General features: G+C 57.3%; 1 protein-coding gene and 1 pseudogene across 1 annotated transcript in view; one reads left to right on the plus strand and one right to left on the minus strand.

Moving 5' to 3' along the window:
* Nucleotides 1–20,596, plus strand: part of Ptprn2 (protein tyrosine phosphatase receptor type N2) — a 718,290-nt gene that overhangs the window by 411,545 nt on the left and 286,149 nt on the right. The gene's annotated exons all lie outside the window — the stretch shown is intronic.
* The window catches only part of LOC143381068 (keratin, type I cytoskeletal 18-like), a 116,239-nt pseudogene that overhangs the window by 38,505 nt on the left and 57,138 nt on the right, over nt 1–20,596 (minus strand).

Genomic DNA, 20,596 nt, shown 5'->3' on the forward strand with positions numbered 1-20,596 from the left:
TGTGGACATAGCTTCTGAGTCAGCTGTGCCCATTTCTGGATCCTGGCTCTGATTTTCATGGCGAGATGAGTTCAGGCAAGTTGTTAATCTGTGAGCTTCAGATCCTTTGTGCGTGAGCAGAACCTAAACTCACTTCTCAGGGCCACTGAGCCTGGAATGGGATCTCCTAGGTACGGAGCCCAGGGAAGCCACCCCCCAGCCCCAGTCGGAGCCTTCGTCAGACACACTTCAGTAGGAGCCAGTGCCTGGGTACCAGACTGTGCTTGTTAAAAAGAGGAGGAGAATGACAGGCATTGAAGGGCTTTGACATTCACAGAGCGGACTTGCAAGGACCCTTATCTTATTGCAGGTGACACACCTTTGAGAGCCCTCAGCCTGGCCACACATGACACCACGGTCCACCTCAAACACAGCTTACCTCTGCCTTCCCTATTATTTCTGAAATGAAAATGTTAACCTTTTGTTTTAACTCCCTGATTATTTCTCTGGCTGCAGCTTGAGATTTATTCTTTGGAAAAAGAAAACAGCTTTGTTAGTGAGGTAAGCAGTTCATTAAAAAAGAAAAAAGGCCAGAGATTGTCAGGCCTGAAGTCAGCTGCAGCATGTCTGTCCTTCGCCCACAGTGCCCCCGGCCCAGCTGACAGGTGATGGGGCTCCGAGGGAGGCAGTCCCTGATGTTTCCAGTTGCTGAGCCTGGCTCAAGTTGACAGAGGGCAGGGATGTGTCCTGACTGGCGTATGGTTTGGGGGTTTCCCGATCACAAGTTCGCCTGCCCCAGTGCAGGAGGGTGCTGGCAAGTCAGCCAGGGCCTGGGCCTCACTCACCGCTCAGGCAGCGCTTCCCCACGCAGCTTGGTGCCAGTGCTGTAGGTGGGAAGGAGGCAGAGGCAAGCAGAGACAGGTCAATCGTGCAGTTCGACTGCTGTCATCTTTGTGCAGTGCTGCAAAGGCAGGGGTGTATGGGGTGGTGGAAAGTGTGGGCCGTGTGCTCAGTCACCGTGAAGCCATTTCACCGAGGAGATGAGCGGTGAAGTGGTCTGCTGTGGACTTCAGGGCAGGAAGAGTGGACAGGCATTGAGAACACTGCCTCCAGTGGCTAGGGTTAAGTGTGATGGCAACACTCTTCCTTCTTCCAAGCTAGGACAGAAGCCACTGTGTGGGGGGAGAGCTGGTGTGCCCGAGCTGGCCCTGAGGAGAGCTGTCCGTTCCCGAGTGCTGGGTGATTGCAGCTCACCGTCCATGGACCCAGGTCCTCGGGGGCCTAAGCCAGCTATGACTGGCCTGGAGACTCATGGCCTGGGGAAGACGGCCTTACGACCTGAGCTGGGCTGATTCACGGTGACATGAGGGTGAAGCCGGCCAAGTGTGCTTAAAACCTCAGACCTGGAGTGGCACTCGTTTTAAACTGCATTAGACATGCACATTTACATCATCTGGATAAAGTGCCCGTGGTTCACACTCGCACACTGTGTATGCGAAGCTCCCATGTAGTCACACTCGCACACCGTCTGGGTGAAGCACACTGTCTGGGTGAAGACCCCATGTGTTCACACTCACCCTCTGGGTGAAGCCCCCATGTGTTCACACTCACCATCTGGGTGAAGCACCCATGTGTTCACACTCATACACTATGTGGGCAAAGCACCCGTGTGTTCACACTTGCACACCATCTAACCATAGTGTCCATTTGTTCACACTTGCACACCATCTGGATGTAGCACTCGTGTGTTCACACTTGCACACCATCTAACCAGAGTGTCCATTTGTTCACACTTGCACACCATCTGGATGTAGCACCCGTGTGTTTACAGTTTTACATCATCTGATCCTAGTGCCCGTGTGTTCACACTTGCACGCCATCTAAGTGAGGCGTCCATGTGTTCACACTTGCACACTGTCTGGGTGAAGTGCCCCTTCTTTTCAGGGTCTGCCCTGCTACTGACTCTAGCCAGAATCCAACCATCCATAGCCCTTTTCCACCCCATAAAGGAACATGAATTAAGTTTTCATTAGGCAGCTGGTTTTTTAAAAGAGGTCCCATGTGCTGGTCATGCCGCTGAAGTCAGATCAGAGTCTGTCTCCTGGGCTTTCTGCTGCACCATGTTCTCCCTCACTACAAAGGGGAATGACCTCGGTGACTCCTGAGGGACAGTGTGTGTGCCTCCCTGGTCTCACCTCACGGCTCAGAGGACCATCTCCGGTGGCCTCATCCACAGGCATAGTGCGTGTTTGGGTTGCTGTTGCCGGTGGCTTCTGGCACCTGCTCAGTCTCTGGCCTTCTCTGTACCTTCTGGTGGCCCTTCCCACTGCTGCTGAGCTGTGTGGAGCAGGAGTGGCAGCAGGAGGATCCCGGCCCAGGGCACCAGCCGGTGGCCAAGCGATCAGTAGTCTGCCCAGTGGCACAGTAAGAGCATGCAGGGGACCTTGGCTCCACCACCTGCAACAGACCAGCTGGCCTGGGGCTGAAGGTCGTCCCAGGGTAAGAGCCAAGGTCATAGCCTGGCACTTCCAGCTGGGCCTCTCTGGCCTCCGTCTGGGTGGGCTGGGTTCTGAGGGCACTGGTGACCAGGCCAGGGCTCCCTGGTGCTGTGTGCTGTTCAGTGAGACTGCCTGACGCAGAAGAGCAGCAACCAGAGGCCAGTGTGCACTATAGTCTCAGCACCAGGGTCCCTGAGTCCCTAAGAGAGGATGCAGTAAGGTCATACCGCTGCTGGACACCCTCTCCCTGACCTGTGGCCACCGGACAGGCAGCTGTGGCTCCTCTCCCTGGTTCTCATTCTGAGCTGGCTTCCTGCCTCACCCCAGTGGGCTCCTTTCTCAGCTTCTGTTTGGTTTGCCTCCATTTTGACTTGGCTCTTGGTCACTGCTTGCTCCCTGAAGCTCTCCTGGACACAGGGCCTGCGTGTGTCTGGAGAAGCCCCCGTCCTGCTGACTTGGGCCCCACGAGGGCCATCGGGGTGTCCAGTCTTCACAGGAAGCAGCTGGCCACCTGAGCCACATCAGGAGGACTTTGGTAGGAGAGAGAAGGCAGGGAGCAGGGAGGGCAGGAGGCAGAGACTAGGAGACAAGTCACCTGGTGACTCGTGACCAGAGCTCTTCCCTGGGCATCTCAGGGTTTGCTGTGCTGGCTCACATCCACGTGGGGCCCGGCTGCCCTCAAAGGGAAAGGACAGGAGGGGGCAGGGGGTGTTGCCTGCTGAGCACCCGGTGCCTAGCTCTGAGCTACCTCAGTCCTTACCCCAAGCCTGGGGGGCTGCTCCGGTTTGGTCAGCTTGGAGAGGCCCACCAGAGGGAGCCATAGGGGCCTGGTCAGCCTGCTGCTTCCTCTGCCACATGTCCTCAGGCCCCACAGGTTCTCAAGGGGCCACACCACGCTCACTGCACCACCCAGCGATGGGAGATTTAAAGTATAAGCCAGAGGAAGGCTGGGCAGGTGGACCGAGCAGGCAGGGGCAAGGCCGGCACACAGTGCACACGTGCAGGGCCCATGGTGAGAGGGGCACAAGCATCATGTCCCTGGGGATGGCATCTGGGCCCAGGCCTCTGCCATGGAGGGTGGGTCCGGCCAGGCAGGTCTGATGTGGCCCGTCTGTGGATTCCTAACCTGGAGCATACTAAGGAATCGGGTGCAGTGGGGACGTTCACAGCACGTGGGGCATCCAGGCCATGCCACATGCTCAGGGTGGACGCCAGGAGAGGGGCTTGTCTGCTCGCGCCCTTCCTGCCAGGACCCTGGTCAGCTCCCAGAGTTCGTCCTGGGTCTGAAGGCAGCCATGCCCACAGACTCTGCATCTGCTGCCTCTGAGGATTGGGGGATCCTTGGGGTGTGTTTAATAAGTGCTAATTGAATTGCAGCTGCGGATTTCCGCTTGCAGTTAGGACGTGAATCTCTTGAACGTGGCTGAAGAGGTAAACTTCCTCCCTGATAACAGGTGGGCCCTGGGAGGGCCAGGTGATGGCTCAGTTGGACAGAAGCCATTGACCACTGTGCAGGCTTTGAAGCTGGGAGTGACCTTGACCTTGAAGGATGAGTGCTGAGGTGAAGGTGCAGGTAGGAGCCACCTCACCCTGAGAGTGTGGAGAGTCCCAGCCTCCTCCCTAGTTGTCCCTTGGGCCATCTGTGTATGGATTAAGAGCAGGACTTTCGGGAAACTTAGCTGCGCTTCTTACTGAACTCAATCAGGAGGAATGGCTGAGGGGGCAGCTGCCCAGTCAAGCTGCCTGCCCGGCTGCAGGCACCACCTGCCCTCAGCCTGGACCACCTGCCCTCAGCCTGGACCTGCCGAGCTCCACATCAGAGTGTGCCAAGTACGTAGAGAGGGTGGAAACCACGCCACACGAGGGGTCTGTCTGTGGGTCCCAAGATGTGCCCAACACAGACCTCAGCAGCACAGGGCGCCAACCGCTAATCGTTCACCTCCGTGTTAGGGAAGCTCCGTCCTTGTCCCTGTGCCAATCCAATAATGAGGACACGGTGTTGAGAAAAATGAAGAGGAGTTTTATTGCTTTGCTAGCAAAGGAGAAGCCAGGGGGCTCCTGTCCCAGAGCTGGTTCTGCCCATGAGGAAGGACAGGGTTCCAGAGAGGCCAGTAAAGGCCCCTCCAGGAGTTCTCGGGCGTAATTCACTTGTTAATTTGGGAGAGACTCATTTTACTTTGTTCCTGTGGTGGGTGTGTGTTCAAGGCCAAATAATTCTGCCTAGAACTGGGAAAAAAGTCAATCCTATTTTCTCCAAGATTAAAGAGGGGAGAAATTAGAAGGGGCAGGGAAAGAGGAAGAGAAAGAACAATTTAAAAATAAGTCTCAGTGCAGAGCAGCAAGGGCCATATTCAACGCTTGAGGTGGACCACTGTTCCCTGTGTGCCCTGGGATCCAGCGTCTTACTCTCTGGGCAGTGGAGGACGTCACCACGTCTGTAGAGGCTGACACAGGAGTCCTGAGATCTGCCCAGGGAGGGTCACGTGGGCCACGTGGGGTTTGTCTCCTTTGCCCTGCAGACATAGGGGTCCTGTGGTCCAGACCTACTGTCTTACCCAACACTCTGCAGATCCTGCTCTTACCGAAAGCTCGGTCCTCAGTGCTCATCCTCAATGCCAACTCAGTGATGAAGACGAGGTTTTGAGAACAAGGAAAAAGAGGATTTATCACTTTGCTAGCAAAGGAGGATTAGGGAAAAGGGAATCAGGGAGACGTTCAGGGAAGAAGACTAGGAACAAGGAAAGAATATGTGAGTTTCAAAGCCACAAGGGATATGGCCAAAGCGTCAATGTACCCGCTATAATACCACCTAGGAAAAGCCCACGTTCTTACTCTGTCCTTGGACATAGTGTGAACATGGGCTGTACCTGCTGAGGGCAGTGCTCCTCAGAGAAGTGCGGATCTGTTTAAGTTTGGATGGAACATCCTGGAAGCAGTTATAATAGCTGCTGGAGAATGAGTTTGAACAGCTACCAGACGACGGGAAGCCGGACGTGGCCCTGAGGAAGCCAGCCCCGTAGCGGAGACCTTCCACGAGCATGACCCATCGGATGAGGGGACAGCTGCCTGGCCCACGTCCCCACTGTTCCTGGTCATGGGACATGTCCCATGGGGTGAGGGCGCTAGGCCACCAGGGCCATGCCTCAGGGGCACAGGGAGGATACTGAAGACAGTTCCTAATGCTTCCTAAGTTTGGGTGTAAGCAGCAGCGAAGCCCAGACCCCACAGCTCCCAGAGGTGACCAGGGTGTCCTGAGGCCCCTCGTGCTGCCTGGCTGCTGCCTCTGCCTCTTCTCGGCTCTCCATGGGCTGCTGGCCGCTGGGTTCTCTCCAGGGAGCCCTGGTGAAGGCCCTGGTGATTGCAGAGGAAAACTCACACAGCTGTTACACATCATGGACGTGGCAGCGGTGCAGCCCAAGTCGAGGTGCTATTGTGGGGGAAGTGGCACCGTAGAGGACTAATGGGCTTGTGCACCCTGCGGGCAGAAGCCCAGGGACCAGCTTCCTGGCTCCTCTTCAGCCCAGGGAGCAGCAGACACGGTCATCACAAGCTGTCCTGGGTTCTGTGAGAATGTTCCATCTCGCCACCTCTTACCAGGACTTAAAAGTTTTAGAAAAATGATATTTTATTTCCATGCAGTGCGTCCTAGTCACCGTGTCCTGTGGCGATGACACTTTCTGGTACATGAGCTTGTGTGACCAGGAATCGAAGCTTTCAGAATGACCATGAGTGGCAGCTCAGGTGGCTGTGACTGTGACTGATCGCCCTGGGTGCGGCCCTGTGGCCCAGTTTCCTTCCCCTCCCTTTCTCCTTCCCTCCTTTTTCTGTCTCTTCATCTCTGCTCTCCCCTCCTCCCTCTGCCCTCCCCCTCTTTCCTCTCTCTTCCCTCCTACCTTGGAGACTGTTCTGCCATGTTGAGCACATGGTGTTTTGAGCCCAGGGGCAACACCATCTCTCTGGGGAGGCAGACCAGCAGCACAGGAATCTACCCCACAGCCACGTGCTGTCGCTGGGTTCCACTGGGAGGTGGCAGGAGGCTGCTCAGCCCAGCCTGCTCCCTGCCTGCCTTGGCTCCCTCCCGGCCTTGGCCCCCTGCCTTGCAGCTGTCCTCTGCACCTCATGTCTCCTCTGCCACAGGAGAAGGAACCACCGCTCTGGGGCAGGAGCCCTTGGGAACCACGGGGCCCTCGGGGCAGGTGAGCTGGTGGCCCACCTGGCGAGGCAGAGCCCCTGCCCAGGAGCTGCCCTGTCTCCCTTGGAAGCTGCAGCTGGGGCCCTGCACCAGTGGAGGCTGCGCTGGACTTCTCAGGCTCCCGGACTTCCAGGTGGCTTGGATGAATTATTGATCTGAGGTCTCCTCCCGTCTCGGGCTCTGGCCAGTGCTAATTGATGGACTCCCTGCTGGGTCACTCCGCTGGCGTCCCTCGTGTGTTTGAGCACAGAGGAGCTCCTCCCAGTGGCACGAGGGCAGGTTTTGTTGAGAAATACAGATCCAGTTTGATCCTGTCCAGCACAATGGCTGTTCCTGTCAAGGGGACACAGAACACAGGGACAGGGAGCCTTTGACAAGCCCCGGAAGCAGTTTTCCTCTCTGCTGACAGAGACATGGGATAGGGAGGAAGGAGGGCGCTGAGGAGGAGGGGGGTGCAGGGCTTGGGGCCCAGGTCCAGCCCCAGCCCTCCCAGCTGTCCTTTTCTGCCACTGGAGACGCCCAAGCCTCAGTCGCCTGTCTGCGCAGTGGGGTGGTGGAGCTTAGTGCAGCCCCAGGGTGAGGAGCACACTGTTCCAGGCACTCGGGGGCCAAGGTGTGAAGCCAGAGCTGCCCCTTGGTGGCCTGGCTCAGGCCCCACCCAGCACAATCACAGAACAGGGCCCTGGGCCGCCCTTCTGTCGGGAGCAGGTGGGAGTAAGGACCCACTAACCCCGCAGCAGCAGACCAGCTCACAGACCCAGTCGGAAGCCCCTGGCTCACTTCCCCTGCTGGGGGGCTGAGACCAGGGTCCCCGGAAACCATGGTCTGTATTAAAATACTCGGGGCAAGCCTCCCAGGTTAGGGCCGTGGGCCTAGGACCAGGGCAGTGCAGGGTGGCATCTGGAACCAGGCTCAGCCCAGAGGACGCAGCCTTGGCTTTCCTCCTTCTGGGTGGTGTGGGAGGACATCTCTGTGGGGTGAGGGTGGTCCCTGACTGCTTATTCAGGGCCAGACTCAAATGCAAGATGGGAGGTACCCCAGGAGTCAGGCTTCTGGCACGGTGACACCACAGCAGCGGATCAGCATTTGGTGTCACACACACTGTTCTTGGCACCCATTTGGGGACCCAGAAATCAAGCCTTTCTTACCAAAGAATGTTCCAGAAAATGTTAATGGGTCCAACTCAGGAGCTTATACAGTGTGAGCCTCTAGGTTGAGCTGACACTGTCTGGTGGGTCTGCCAGCCTCACCTGCTGTTTCCACCCATCGCAGCAGGGAGGGCTTGCTGATGGACTGCTGTTTCTAGCCCCTGCCTTTGGAATTTGTCAGTGTCGCCAAACAGAGGGGACCAGCCAGTGCTGGGGTGTGCAGCTCAGGGCCACATGCAGACCTGCAGCCACACCACCCGCTCCAGAGGTTCAGGCACTTCAGCTGATTGAACCCGAGCGCTAGTGTGGCAAGCAGGGCCCTGCTTCCTGGACGAGAATATGGTTCCTTTGTAATATCTTGGCATTTAGGGAGGGAGGGGTCTGCACTGGGTCTTCTGGGTCAGCTGAAGTAGGAACTCTGTGCGTTGCTGAGACCGTGTGGAGCGTTGAGACGCTGTCCGTGCCTGCAGGGTGGGTGCCCTACCTCTTGCCAAGGCTCCCACACTCTCCTGGAGCAGAGCACCTCAGGGCAGGCTCTGCAGCAGGCTCCTGGTTTTCAGGATATGCCTGAGAAGCCAGAGAGACCTCCAGCAAGCACCACCAAGAAGCAGAGTATGTCTGCCCTCCCCTGAATCCTGCTGTGTGTGCCAGGTGCTGTGTGCCAGGTGCTGTGCTGGAGACAAGGCCTGGCCCTGCCTTCACCAAGGCTGCTCCAGAAAGATGGACAGCCAGCTGGCCCACGATCCGAGACACACAGCTTTGAGTTGTGATGCAGGACAGGCCTGGAACCCCCAGGGCATCCAGAGGACAAGGGAAGACAGGGACAGGGTACTAGGAGGATGTGAGGGGCCCAGAGCTGCTTAGTGTCCCCAAGCACAGTGGAGGGGCTGCCATTAGAGTCCACACTCAGGAAAGGTTGGGAGCACCATCCAAGCTCTTTAACAGCAGCCAACTGGACCCCGCAGCCACGCGCCCCCACCAGTGGACTTCCCGACATCTACTTCAGCTGACGTGCTCTCTACAGGCCTCCGTGTCCTCACACCTGGCTGTGAATGAGGGCTGTCATCAGGCTCCATAGGCTCCATGGGCACTCTACCCTGAGGGAGGAGGAGCCTCAACAGTGGCCCTAGGCTCCTTCTGCCAAAGACCCAGGAGAGCAGCTCTTGTCTGAGGTGAGGGCCTGGGCAGTGGAGGGACTCGCTGAGGACCCCTGAGGCGAAGGAGAGATTCCTCCAGCCCAGGAGCCACTTGTATCCCTACGGGTCCTCCTGGACGAGTGGCCACTGAAGGACTCCACAGCCACTGGGCTTCTCCTGCTCCAGTCCCCCAGGAGGCCCAGAGGGGAGGTGAATGGGCCAGAGGTTGTCGGCTTTGGTAAAAGGGTAGGTGTTGACCGAGCTCAGAAGTGTCTCCACATTCCCCCCTTCCAGCCAGATGCTCACCAGCTTCACCGTCACCTTTGAATCACAAGGCCCCGAGCCAGGGCTGAGCTCAGCAGCAGAGCATGCACCTGAAAGTCCCTGGGTCCACCCCCGGTCCCGGTGCTGCAAGAAGGCAGGCCTACGGAGGAGTGCAGGGTAGCTCCTTACAACCCCGCGCTGCTCGCCCTGACCCGTGATCTGGCCACAAGCGGACAGTGCCCAACGGCAGCCTCCAGGAGAGGACACAGAAGTGTGGTATCTGAGCAGTGAGGGCCCAGCAGCGAGGGGACTCTGAGAGGCGGCGTCAGCCCAGGAGAGGAGGACAGGGCATTTGGGTGGAAGACGCTTGACCTTGAATCCTGGTCATCTCTGCCAGTGACCCACAGTGGCTATGGGCAAGCCTCTGTTTCTAGGTCTCTAAGAGAAGAAACGGGAGGTGTAAGCCCTGGGGCCTTTATTCGGATTCTACATCTCTCCCTGTCTAAACCCCACCTGCCATTTGCCCAGCAAGATGCCCAACACAGAGAAGAGCTCACCTGACGCAGACGCAGGGGTCTGCAGCTCTGCAGGGCCTTCTCCGTGGCTCTCCCCTGGGCAGATGGGCACCACAGACCAGAGCCCTTCCGTGCTGCCCCAGTGAGACCCTGTGAGTGGTCAGTTCCTCGGCCTCCGCCACCCCGGGGAGCAAGTGTCTGTGTTCTCATTTTCCCCATCAGCGCTGGCGCCATTTGTCACCCGTCAACTCCAGGGGCTTGCAGCTGGAGGCCGTGGAGAGGATCAGGTTCACTCTCGCTGGCCAGGCGGCCGGCTGCCTGGTCCTCTTGCTCTCTGGTTCTGGCTCCCCCACGAGCCCCTCAGGCATTTGCTCTAAGGGCAAGGTTGGCTTTGCAGTTTACAGAGGACACTCTCGCTGCGTCCTGTACAGGAGAGAATTTATAACAGAAGGACCTTAGTGACCGCAGACATGGAGCCTCAGAGACCACAGCGACAGATGGGAGGGCAGCAGACCCTCGCCCCGCCCCATCCCTGTCCGGCCCAGGGGTCCTCCAGCACCCCGTTTCCCTTCTCTAATCTGCAGTGCTCTGTCAGTGTCTCTTAGTTCTCTCCCATTTTGAGTGACACAGTGTGATATGTCTAATGACAACTAGAACAAATTCTGGTAATGAGGTCACCTTGGGCCATATTATGTCTGACTGCTGTTTTCCATAGAAATCATCTGTGAGAGCGCGCCACGTGCTGAGAATCACGTCCCCTTCCTGAGGGTGGTGCTGATGGGCGAATGCGTTAAAACTTGCCAGATAGAAATGGTGTGCTCTGGCCTCTAGCTAGACCGCAAATTGCTCTGTAATGAGACAGCGTCGGCTTTTGTGGCAGGGGAGGAGTGATTGGCTGTGACTGAGTCACTTTGTCCCCTTAGCTGTAAGCTCTCTGTGCAGAATGCACCGTGGGCTTTAAACACAAAGGGGCCAAACACCTTGGGTTACGTCTCCAAAGTCAAGGTTCAGTAAGCATCGCCGCGTTCCCAGCCTGTGGGAGGATCCTGTGGGAGGGAGTGGAATGAACATGCTCACGGAGCAAAGGCAAGGTGGGCGCCTCAGGGGATGTCGGCTTGGGAAAGGGGAGGAGCAGTGGTCCCTTGGCATCGTGGTTCCGAGTGGCCCGGTACCGACAAAACAGCGCAGCACTTGTGCACAACCTGCGCGTGTCTCCCCCCACTCTGAACTGCTCCGACCCCGTGACACCTGACGTGAGGTGAGCGCGGCGCAGAGAGCCCTGCGCTCCCTGTTCAGGGTAGTGATGAGAAACGAGTCTGCACAAGAGGCAGTTTTAGGCACCCCTTGGATCTGCAGTTATTTGAACTGTGGAGCCACGTGGAGGAGTAGAGGGTGGAGTGGGGAACCTGGGGACTGGCGAGGCCCTGAGGACAGAACTGGGAGCACCAGCCCCATATGATGTGGCTGAGGAGGAGCCCAGCGTACAGCACAGAGCCAGGGGACGCCTGGGCTGCCCGCGGCACCGAGAGCTGCCCTGGCGTGTTGAAGTCAGGCGTCAGGGAGACAGGCCTGGGCCAAGGGGTCAGATGCTGTGTGTGAGTTGAAGGCTGGAGTCTCGGGGGGAAGCCACAGGGTGGGGACGACCAGATGCTGGGAACCAGACAGAAGCTCAAGGGCACAGAGGCCTGGGTGGTGAGAGGAGTGTCACACCAGGTGCCAGGGGCAGGGCAGCCGGGAGGGCCCCAGGACTTCTGCACAGGCACGTGGAGTGGTCTGCTTGGGCAGGCTGCGGGTGGTGGAGGTGGCTAAAGGTATGGAGTCCTCGCACAGGTCCCTCTTCCAGACAGGCATTGTTCCCTGGGGTCTGAGGACATCTCCACAGAGGGCAGACGGCAGGCAGAGGTGGGGGTCAAGGCCGGCCGGCCTTCCTTTGCCCTTGGCTGTGTGAGTGAGCACACACAGGGGGTTTCCTAGCTGCAGAGGGCCCCGCTGTCTGTCAGGAGGAAGCAGCCTTCCTGTGGGAGAACCCGCATCCCACTAGTGTCCACGTGAGGCTGACCAGCCTTTGTGCGGCCCTCAGAACGACACCAGAAATCCAGCATTAGGTCCAGCTTCCACTGGGACCAGCTCCGAGGGGCAGTGGTCATGGAGACTCAGCAAGGTAGCCCCCAGCCTGCTAGCTGAGTGAACATGAGCAGTCCCTGCCTCTCCCTGACCCTGGGTGTACAGTAAAGGTCAGGGTTCAGCCCCGCAGAGCCCCAAATCCCAACTGGCGTCTGGAGGGCTCCGTCTGCAGCCCAGTGCCGTCTGCAGCTGCCTCGGTCATTATCACACTCTGAGCTCGGCTGCAACACCAGGACAGACTCGCCAAGGGTGGAATCTGCCCTCACCTGGAAAGTGGAGCTGCCAGGCAGGGAGGCCTCCTTCCAGGAGGAAGCCAAAACCAGGAGTCCCCAGTGAGTGGAGAATCTAGGGCTCTCACGCTCCGCACCAGTCCTTGGGAAGACAAGCTCAGCTCCACTCTGCTCCTGGAGCGCCTGACTGCCCGGGAGGCGAAGGACCTTGCTGTTCTCTCACTCACTTAGCAAGGCTGTGGCCTGAGGGATGGCCCCTGCCACCAGAAGCTTTCCCAGAGCACTGCCGGGCCTTCCCGGGCAAAGTCCTGTGATTTCTCTGTGCTTGGGAAGAACATGGAGGCATCACACTTGATGTGTCTTATCCAGGAAGAGAGGCTGGCTACTGAAAGACAGGTCAAGGAAAATGTGGAAATAAAAATAGTTCCTTCCAGGCTCACTGACTGTGGGGACGCTGCTGCAGAGGTGAGAGCCGTGACCCAGGCCAGCCGTTGAAGGGGCAGTAAGTCTCGCAGCCTTCGCCACACAAGGCTTGTCCTCTGTGGGACCAGAAAGGAGGAGCCGGCGCTCGGCAGGAGCCGCGGCCTCAGCAGTGACTGTGGGGCCCTCCACACCTGTGTCTGCATCTTTTCATTGTGGCTGCTTTGGAATTCACCGGTGAATGTTCCTGTGCAGCCCTGGGGTTCAAGGCTGCTGTGGGACTGGCTCCAAAGCAGCAATCGGCAGCCCACCCCGCAGCACTGCTGCCGTCTGGACCCACAGTCTGTTCTCCTTTCCTCCTCTCCTCGGAGCGGCCCCAGCACTCGCTGACCGAATTCTGTGTCCCTGTGGCAGCCACCGGGACCTCCAAAGTGAGCCAGGTCCTGTGATATCCCGCAGAGCTGTGCTCCAGCCCTTCTGGCGGTGTGCCTGCCCACAGGTCACTGGCCACACACCCTCCACTGCCAGAAGCACTGAAACCAACAGCTTTGGGGCTTCCTGCCACTGGGCCTCTGCCCACAGCAGGACCTGATCTGCCCCAAGGCTCTCGCCAGCCTCATAGCCTGTGAGAGGGTGTTGCTGGCCCCAGTTTCAGGCAGGCACCCACAGAACCCAGCACACCAGAACCCCATCTGGATTGCAGAACCCCATCCGGATTCTAGATCATCCTGTTCACTTATGGACCTGCTGGGTAAGATCAGTTCCACCACAAGGTAAGCTCCACACGGTCACCACCAAGGACTACCCTGGCCCTCCAGAGTGGGATGGACCTGCAGGCAACGGGTCTCTCTGGGTGTGTTTAACGAAGGATCGTCCATTGATTAGTCAGCCGACTGCTAGATGAAGACCGTCACCTCTGTTTTGTCTTCCATTCCTGCTGGTAGCTCTTGGTTGAAACCACTGTATTTATTGCTCTGTTCATGATTACACGTGCCTTTGAAATCCGTGAGACCTACGATCCGTGGCACGTTGGCCAATTTGTCGATGACCTTTGGTTTGACTCCACGAGCTTCTCTCCCCCTGAGCTTAACTGTGGTGATTTGGGCTTAGAATGGTTTGCTCCTCCACAGGCCCCGAGTGCCCGCACCCCACCCGCACCCCACCCGCCTCACAGGAACCGGAGCAGAGGGGCTCGGGTGCCTTTGAAAGCAAAGATCCGTTGGTTTCCTTTTGGATCAGTCACATTGAACAGCCCTTGGATGTCTGCTCTCGGAGCACGGATTCCTGTTCAGTGCACGGCTTTGACAGGCACAGGCTAGGTGTGGCCTCGCCCGGCGCACCCTCAGACACACAGAGAAGCGCACCACCGTCCGTGGCTCCAGGTGTTTCAAGCCCAGGCCAAAGCCTCAGTGAGGACGCTCCCTCAGCACTGCAGAGGAGGGCGACCTGGGGAGACCACAGGGTGGTCCCGGGCAGGGCCCCCCTGGACCTCAGCACGTGGTGCTCAGGGCCAAGGCCCAGGACAAGGAAAGCGAGATGGGAGCAGAAGTGGGCGACTCAAGAGGAGCAGCTGGGGAGCGCTGGGGCAGGCGGCCACTGAGCAAGTCTTAGGTACGGGGGCAGCCAAGGGCTTGGAGGATGCCTGCCAGGAGGTGGGCTTGGCGCTGCTTGGCAGGGTCCCTTTCCTAACAAGCCTGCGGCGACTTCGGCAGGGGGTCTGTCTGGCGCCTCCACAGGCAGCCTTGCATGGGCCTCTGCTTCCCTCTGCCCTGTCAGCAGCAAGGACCCTGAGGATGGGCCTCAGGTTAGAGGAGACCCCCGTCCAGGGGTGGGGAAGGAGTAGGGGCACTGCTGAGCTCCCACCTTCCTGTGCCACGGGGAACTCGCCTGGGGAGTGCTCGGCTCCTCTGAGCTGGCTGAGTGTTCCCTCCCGGTGTGTGCCTGTCTGCTCTGATGGGCCAGCGCTGGGTTTCGCTGCCGATGGCAGGGACTCGGGGCCCCCAGGCTGAGTGGATAGGGAAGCAGTGGGGTAAGAGGAAGACCCAGGGCAGCTGTGTGGGACTCCTTGGGACTTGCACACTGCACAAACACGGAGGGCGAGGATGGAGGGGACAGGCCAAGCTGCTCAGGGTGGCTCCGAGGCCAGCCTTTACCATGGCCATGGATTTCAGCAGCCTGGGCTGTGCAGGCCTCTGTGGCCGAGCACGTGGGTCAGCTGGAGCTGGGGAGGCCTTCCACCCGGCGCATCAGGAGGCCCCAGAGTCCTGCTGCATGATAGGACTCTGGCTTTCTGACATTACAGGCACTGGGAGACTTGGGGGGCTGCAGAGGGAGACATCCTTAGATGTAGGACACAGGCTGATGTCTAATCCATAATCCGAGAGTACAGTTTGAACCTCAGACAGAACTAGGGGTAGAGAAATGGAAAAGGGGTGCAGGTGGGCGGAGCAGCTGTAGAATCCTGGGACAGATAGAGTGTGGATGATGACCAGCAGGAAGGGGACACTAAGGACACAGCAGACAGTCACCTCTGCAGGAAGGGAACAGCAAGGTCAGGGTCCCCGGGAAGGCCAGGGGCTCAGGACTACAGGCTGAGCAGTGCACTGCTGGCTGAGCCTGGCCTCACGGTCATCATCCAGAGACTCTCTGCCCTCTGCCCCAAGCCCAGCCCTGGTGAGGGGGCACATGTCAGGAAGTCTTTAGACGGAGCTCTGAGATGTGCTGGATGGGCTCCCTCACACTCCCTATTCACACCCAGGGCACAGAGTGAATGCTGGTACCTCAACGGAGGAACAGACTGCTGTCCCATGCCCTGGGGACACCAAGCTACTCAGCCGCCTGCACCACTGTCCAGCCCATTTCTAGACTCTAGCCCCTTCCCTGCCAGGACCTTGTCCAGTGACTCCCTCCCCATGCCTAACTGTCCTCCTTGGCTTCCCAGTCGCGTCTCCTGTGAGGCCCGAGGTCCTATCTCTGATAGCTGAGCCCGGAAATATCCAAAGCAGGGGAAGGAAGAGGCCCCCCAGAAGCACGGCCAGGCCTGGGCGAGGGCATCGGGCTCACGTTTGAACTCCTTGGCTCCTGCAGAGGACAGCATGGGGTGCCAGGGCCCCAATGACCCACAGGACTCTGAGAGGAGCACTGTCCACTGGAAGGCCAAGTGGCTGACCCACTCCAGGGCCTTGCTCTTGCACAAGTGCGTGCTCAGCAGCCGGCTGGTGCAGGAGGCTCTCCAAAGGCTCACAGTTGCCGCCCCTTCTCCCCGAGGGGAACAGTCAGCCTCACACCTGTGTGGCCTGTCTGGTGCCCTGCTCTTCAGACACTGTGGGCAAGGGCACCCAGAGCGCGGCTGTCCAGAGGTGGGCGGGGAGATGGAGTGCTGACACCGTGCTTGTTCTGGGAGTGTTTGCCCAGGCCCCAGTGTGGCCGTCACCGAGCACACGGAAACGTAGGTATTCTGGAGATACGGGGAGCGTCCCCACTGTTTGTCCCCATTGCTGTAGGTATTCTGGAGATATGGGGAGTGTCCCCATTGTTTGTCCCCATTGCTGTAGGTGTTCTGGAGATGTGGGAAGTGTCCCCATTGTTTGTCCCCATTGCTGTAGGTATTCTGGAGATATGGGGAGCGTCCCCACTGTTTGTCCCCATTGCTGTAGGTATTCTGGGGATACGGGAAATGTACCCACTTTTTGTCCCCATTGCTGTAGGTGATCTGGAGATACGGGGTGTCTCCCCATTGTTTGTCACCTCTGGCTCTCGCTGCTGGGGAGCAGTGCCACCCAGCCCAGTATGCAGGGAACAGGATGATGGGCTTGGCCTTTGGTGGCTCCTATCAGGACTGGGGTATGTTTTGCTTGGACCCTGTCCTCACAAGTGCCTTTACACGCCAGTCCGCTGTTGTGGGACATGCCCTTGCTCTTCCACCTCGATGTCCAAATGCCAGTTACTGGGGGAGCTGTGCTGCTGGAAGGGAAGTGATCATCTACCTTAGTGGTTAGAGGTGCCTTCGAGCCTTGACGTGTGTGTGTGTCTGAATTGCGACTCATTCGTTATGACTAATAAGTCATATTTTCCTGCATGTATCCCAAACCTATGTCTTCTAAATTATCCTCGTATCCTCCACTGGAGTGTTTCACACGCATTTTACAGCTGTAGCGGTACATGGGCTTGGGATCTAGCTGAGCGGTAGAGTGCTTGGCTAGCAGGCATGAGGCCCTCGGTTCAATCCCCAGCACTGAAAAAAAATTGCTGCTGTGCACACACAGTTGCTCAAGTACAGCACAGAACAGGAATTTCAGTTTGCAGCTTCTCTGGGTGTTCTTTCTCTCTCCTGCTTCGCAGAAGCCAGCGCGGCCCCAGCGCCTACTCGGCTGCCTTCTTCTCGGCCACCTTCTTGTCCCTCACTTTGGGATCTGTGTCTTCATCTGAGTGTGCAGGAAGCGCACTGAGCTGGAAGCGGGGTAGCCGTTCTCAGGGTACTCTGGTTGGCTACTACTGCCTGTGGCCACGAAGGCGTGGATGACCACGAGGGCCAGTATTTCCAAGTACACTGAGCTTTCACACCCCAACACCAGCCTCTCTGTTCCAGGGTGTTCACATACCAGGTGTGAGGGGGACAACCTTAATGCTTCAAAATTTTTTTTATCTGTGCTTTCAAAAAATCCTGATATAGCTCCTGAGGTCTGGCACAGGCAGTGCCTTGCATCAGGAACCCAGGTGAGGCCAGAGAGCCCAGTGCCACTCCAGTGTGGATGGCACCCTGCAGGCTTGTGGGTGAATCCCAAGGACCAGATCCTAGGATGATCCTTCCAACCCCTCCAACCCAGCGGTCCTCACAGCATGCTCAGGTCACTGACCACCCCCCACACCCTGGACATCCTTTCCACATCAGAGCCAGCGGAGCCCCTTCTCCACGGGGCTACCTGGAGGAACTGACAGAGGGAACCCCCTGTGCAGCTGTTGTCATTCCAGCCATGACAGGGGCACCTGGCAGCAGAGCAGATGGGCTCTCTCTAGATGACTCTGGTGCACAGGAGAAAGGAGACTTCAACTGCTCCCAGAAACAGGAGGGATGCGCCTGCAGGTGGAGGAGGCAACCCGGCAGAAGACCCCTGCAGCGGCGACTCACGCAGGGCACAGGGACAACTAGGATGTGCAGCGAGTGGGCAAGGGCTCAGCGGGAAGAGAGGGCCACAGAGCCTGCGGCCGAGCCCTGGCTGAGCTCTGGCCGAGCCCTGGGGAGAGCACGGCCTGCTGTGGCTGTGCTGGCTGAGAGCTGAGAAGGCGGAGACATGGGAGAAGGCGCAGGCGTGGGCCCTGCTCCAGCTCCTATCCACCCACCAGCTCTGCCCACTTCCAGGGATTCAGTCCCCATGGACAGCCATGGTCCAAACGTACGGATGTTTGTCCTGACTTGAGGGAGACCACAGCCACATAACTTGTTGTGGTAGGATGTTGGGGTTGCCCTATCTGATCATAGTTGCTGGGGTTGATCTCTTACTGCACCTAACGTGTGAACTGGCGTTTGTCAGTTGTGGGTATGCGGGAAAAGCCCTGTATACACAGGGTTCCCTTCTACTCTGCCTTTACACACCATGGGATCTTGAAGGTAGCCCTCTGGAGAAGGGGCTTTACTTGCTCTGATGTGAAAAGGACTTCCGGGGCCAGCGGGAGGCCAGTGGCCTGAAGCGCGCTGTGAGGATCGCTGGGTCGGAGGTGGGTTGCAGGATCACCTCCGCCACAGAGTGGCCCCTAGGCACCTGGCCCTTGGGATTTACCCACAAGCCTGCAGGGTGCCATCCCACTGGAGCTTCCTGACTCCGTGTTTGGCCACCTGCTCATGTGTTTGCTCCTTTGTAGCAGCCTCACATCCTGCATAGGAGCTTAGGCCTCCACTCCTGCCTCCCCCTGGGGTCGCCACCTCCGGGACAGCTGAACATGTGCCCATCGCCCCTGGTCTTTTGCACAGCAAGGCTCCCACCAAACACCTTTGGGACCTCTGTATCGTGAGTGGTTTTCCTTTGGCACATGTGTTTCAGGCGTGTGCTCAGCCCCTGGAGAGCTCAGGCCAGGGTGGAGACACCTGGGGAAGGCACTCACTGCCTCTCTGGACAGCAGTGCAGGGGCTTACTAAGGACTGAGTGGGTGGCCTTTGCCTCCCTGAGGCCACTTGGTGTCCACCACCTGTCCCTGTGTTCTCCTAGAACTCAGCCTCTGCAGCCATGCTGAGGGCACTGGTGTGCTCAACCTGGTGACCCTGTTCCTGGGCCTGTCCTCCTCAGGGGGACTGTTATGCTTGAATTCAGGAACCCCAAAAGACCACAGAGACCAAGATCGATGTAAGCAGCAAAGAGGTGTTTATTGCGAGCTAGCTGGGTCCTCCGCGTGCACACACAGCAACTGGTGACGCTGAGAGGCCTCGAGTCCAAGGTTTGCAGCAGTTTTATACATTCTTTGGAGAAGGCAGGGACCTCACATACATCATAGCAAATCATCACACACCGCGGGAAAATCAAATAACAACTCTAAAACATGATTAGCACATTCACTGGCGGGAACAAGTTGGGTAGGGGTGATTGGTCAGTACAAAAGGGGGATTCATTTGAACTGATTGGTTTAAGCCAAGAGGGGTGTAGTGCTGAACTACATGGTTTCCCAACTTGTTATCAACCACCATAAACTCCTGGGGGGTCATCTGGCATCCCAGGTATTTCCCTGTCTCATGCTGATTGGTGGCTGCTAGGGGGTTGCTATGGGTCCCCACCTAGCCTGAATGAGTCAGGGACACCTGGTGCAGCAGATCTCTCCTGTTATTTGTAGATAAACAACTCAGCAGGGTGGGAAGGTGCCTAGGAGTGCTCTGTGGGTCTTTCCAAGGACAAAGGTCATGTCCCTTCCTTGGACAGGCTTTGCTCTGAGGTAGAGGCTGGATTTTCATTCCTCCCTTTGTCTGGAAACTTGGGAGCCAATCATGGTTCCCTCAGTTGGGGGCCTATTTGGGCAGGCTCTACATCTTGGTAAACAGTAACCCTCAGGGGACAGTCTTCAACTTCCCAGACTCACTCAAAATTGGCCTCCTAGATCCTACCTGACTCAATTTACCTATCTACACTGCCTGTCCATTTCTGGCTTTATTTCCCCTAATTTTAGAAACTTTATTGGTGTAAGGAGAAGGGGTGAGAAGGGGTGAGAAGGGGCGACAGCTCGTTCTGGCTGCTTCAGAGCTGAAAAGGGGTGTTGAACATGAGGGGGCTCGACAACGTGGGGACGATGGATGACGTGGGGGACGACATGGGGGACATGAGTTCCCTTTTAGAAGTCAGTTCCATTTGAGGTCTGCTTGGGGAAAAGCAGGTTGTCATCTGGGGATGGGTGTTTCTATGAGAGAAACAAAAACCATGGGTACTGAATAAGTGTTGCAGCAGCTGGATCACGTCACTGTACAGAAGTTCCCTCACCAGGCTTTAACATCCCCAGTTACCAGGACTGTAAGCATGACATTTAACTTTTAGGGTTACAGAGGTCCTTCCCCTTAAGATACAGTTTAATAATTTAATGTCATCTGATCTTGCAAAATCCTTTTACTAGTATGACCTCTGTGTCTAATAGAGAAACCTTTAATTCTGTTACTTAGGGCTGGATAACCACACTAGCAAACACCATGCCTACCTGTGTAGGTTAGAAATAGCTGTAGGCCTTAAACTAAAACTACTCTGGCAGTTCCTTTTGATAGTTATCAGGCATTCCTGCCTAAGAATCTCTTTTATATCCTCTAGTTTACTTATTCTTGGACGTTACATTTAACTATTATTTTATTTAAAATGCCCAGGAATAGCTGTGTTTTGGCTTTAACTGTCTTTGCTAGGTGTTTAAGATGAAGCAGTCAAACTGACTTTTGTTTCTCTCTATTGTTAACAGTCAGCTGAGTTTCCCTGGGAGTCCTGGGGGAACTTTACAGCAGCTTCTCAGTTCCACTAGTGCCATTTGCGTTAGGATGGGTCCAGGCCTTGCTTGACCATGTGGCTTCCCTCGGAAGCATCAGGGATGTCTCCCTTTTCTGATGACCCTCCTCTTCACAGCAAATGCACTGA

Source organism: Callospermophilus lateralis, chromosome 1 (assembly GCF_048772815.1).
Source record: "Callospermophilus lateralis isolate mCalLat2 chromosome 1, mCalLat2.hap1, whole genome shotgun sequence".
In the NCBI taxonomy this organism is placed as follows: Eukaryota; Metazoa; Chordata; class Mammalia; order Rodentia; family Sciuridae; genus Callospermophilus; species Callospermophilus lateralis.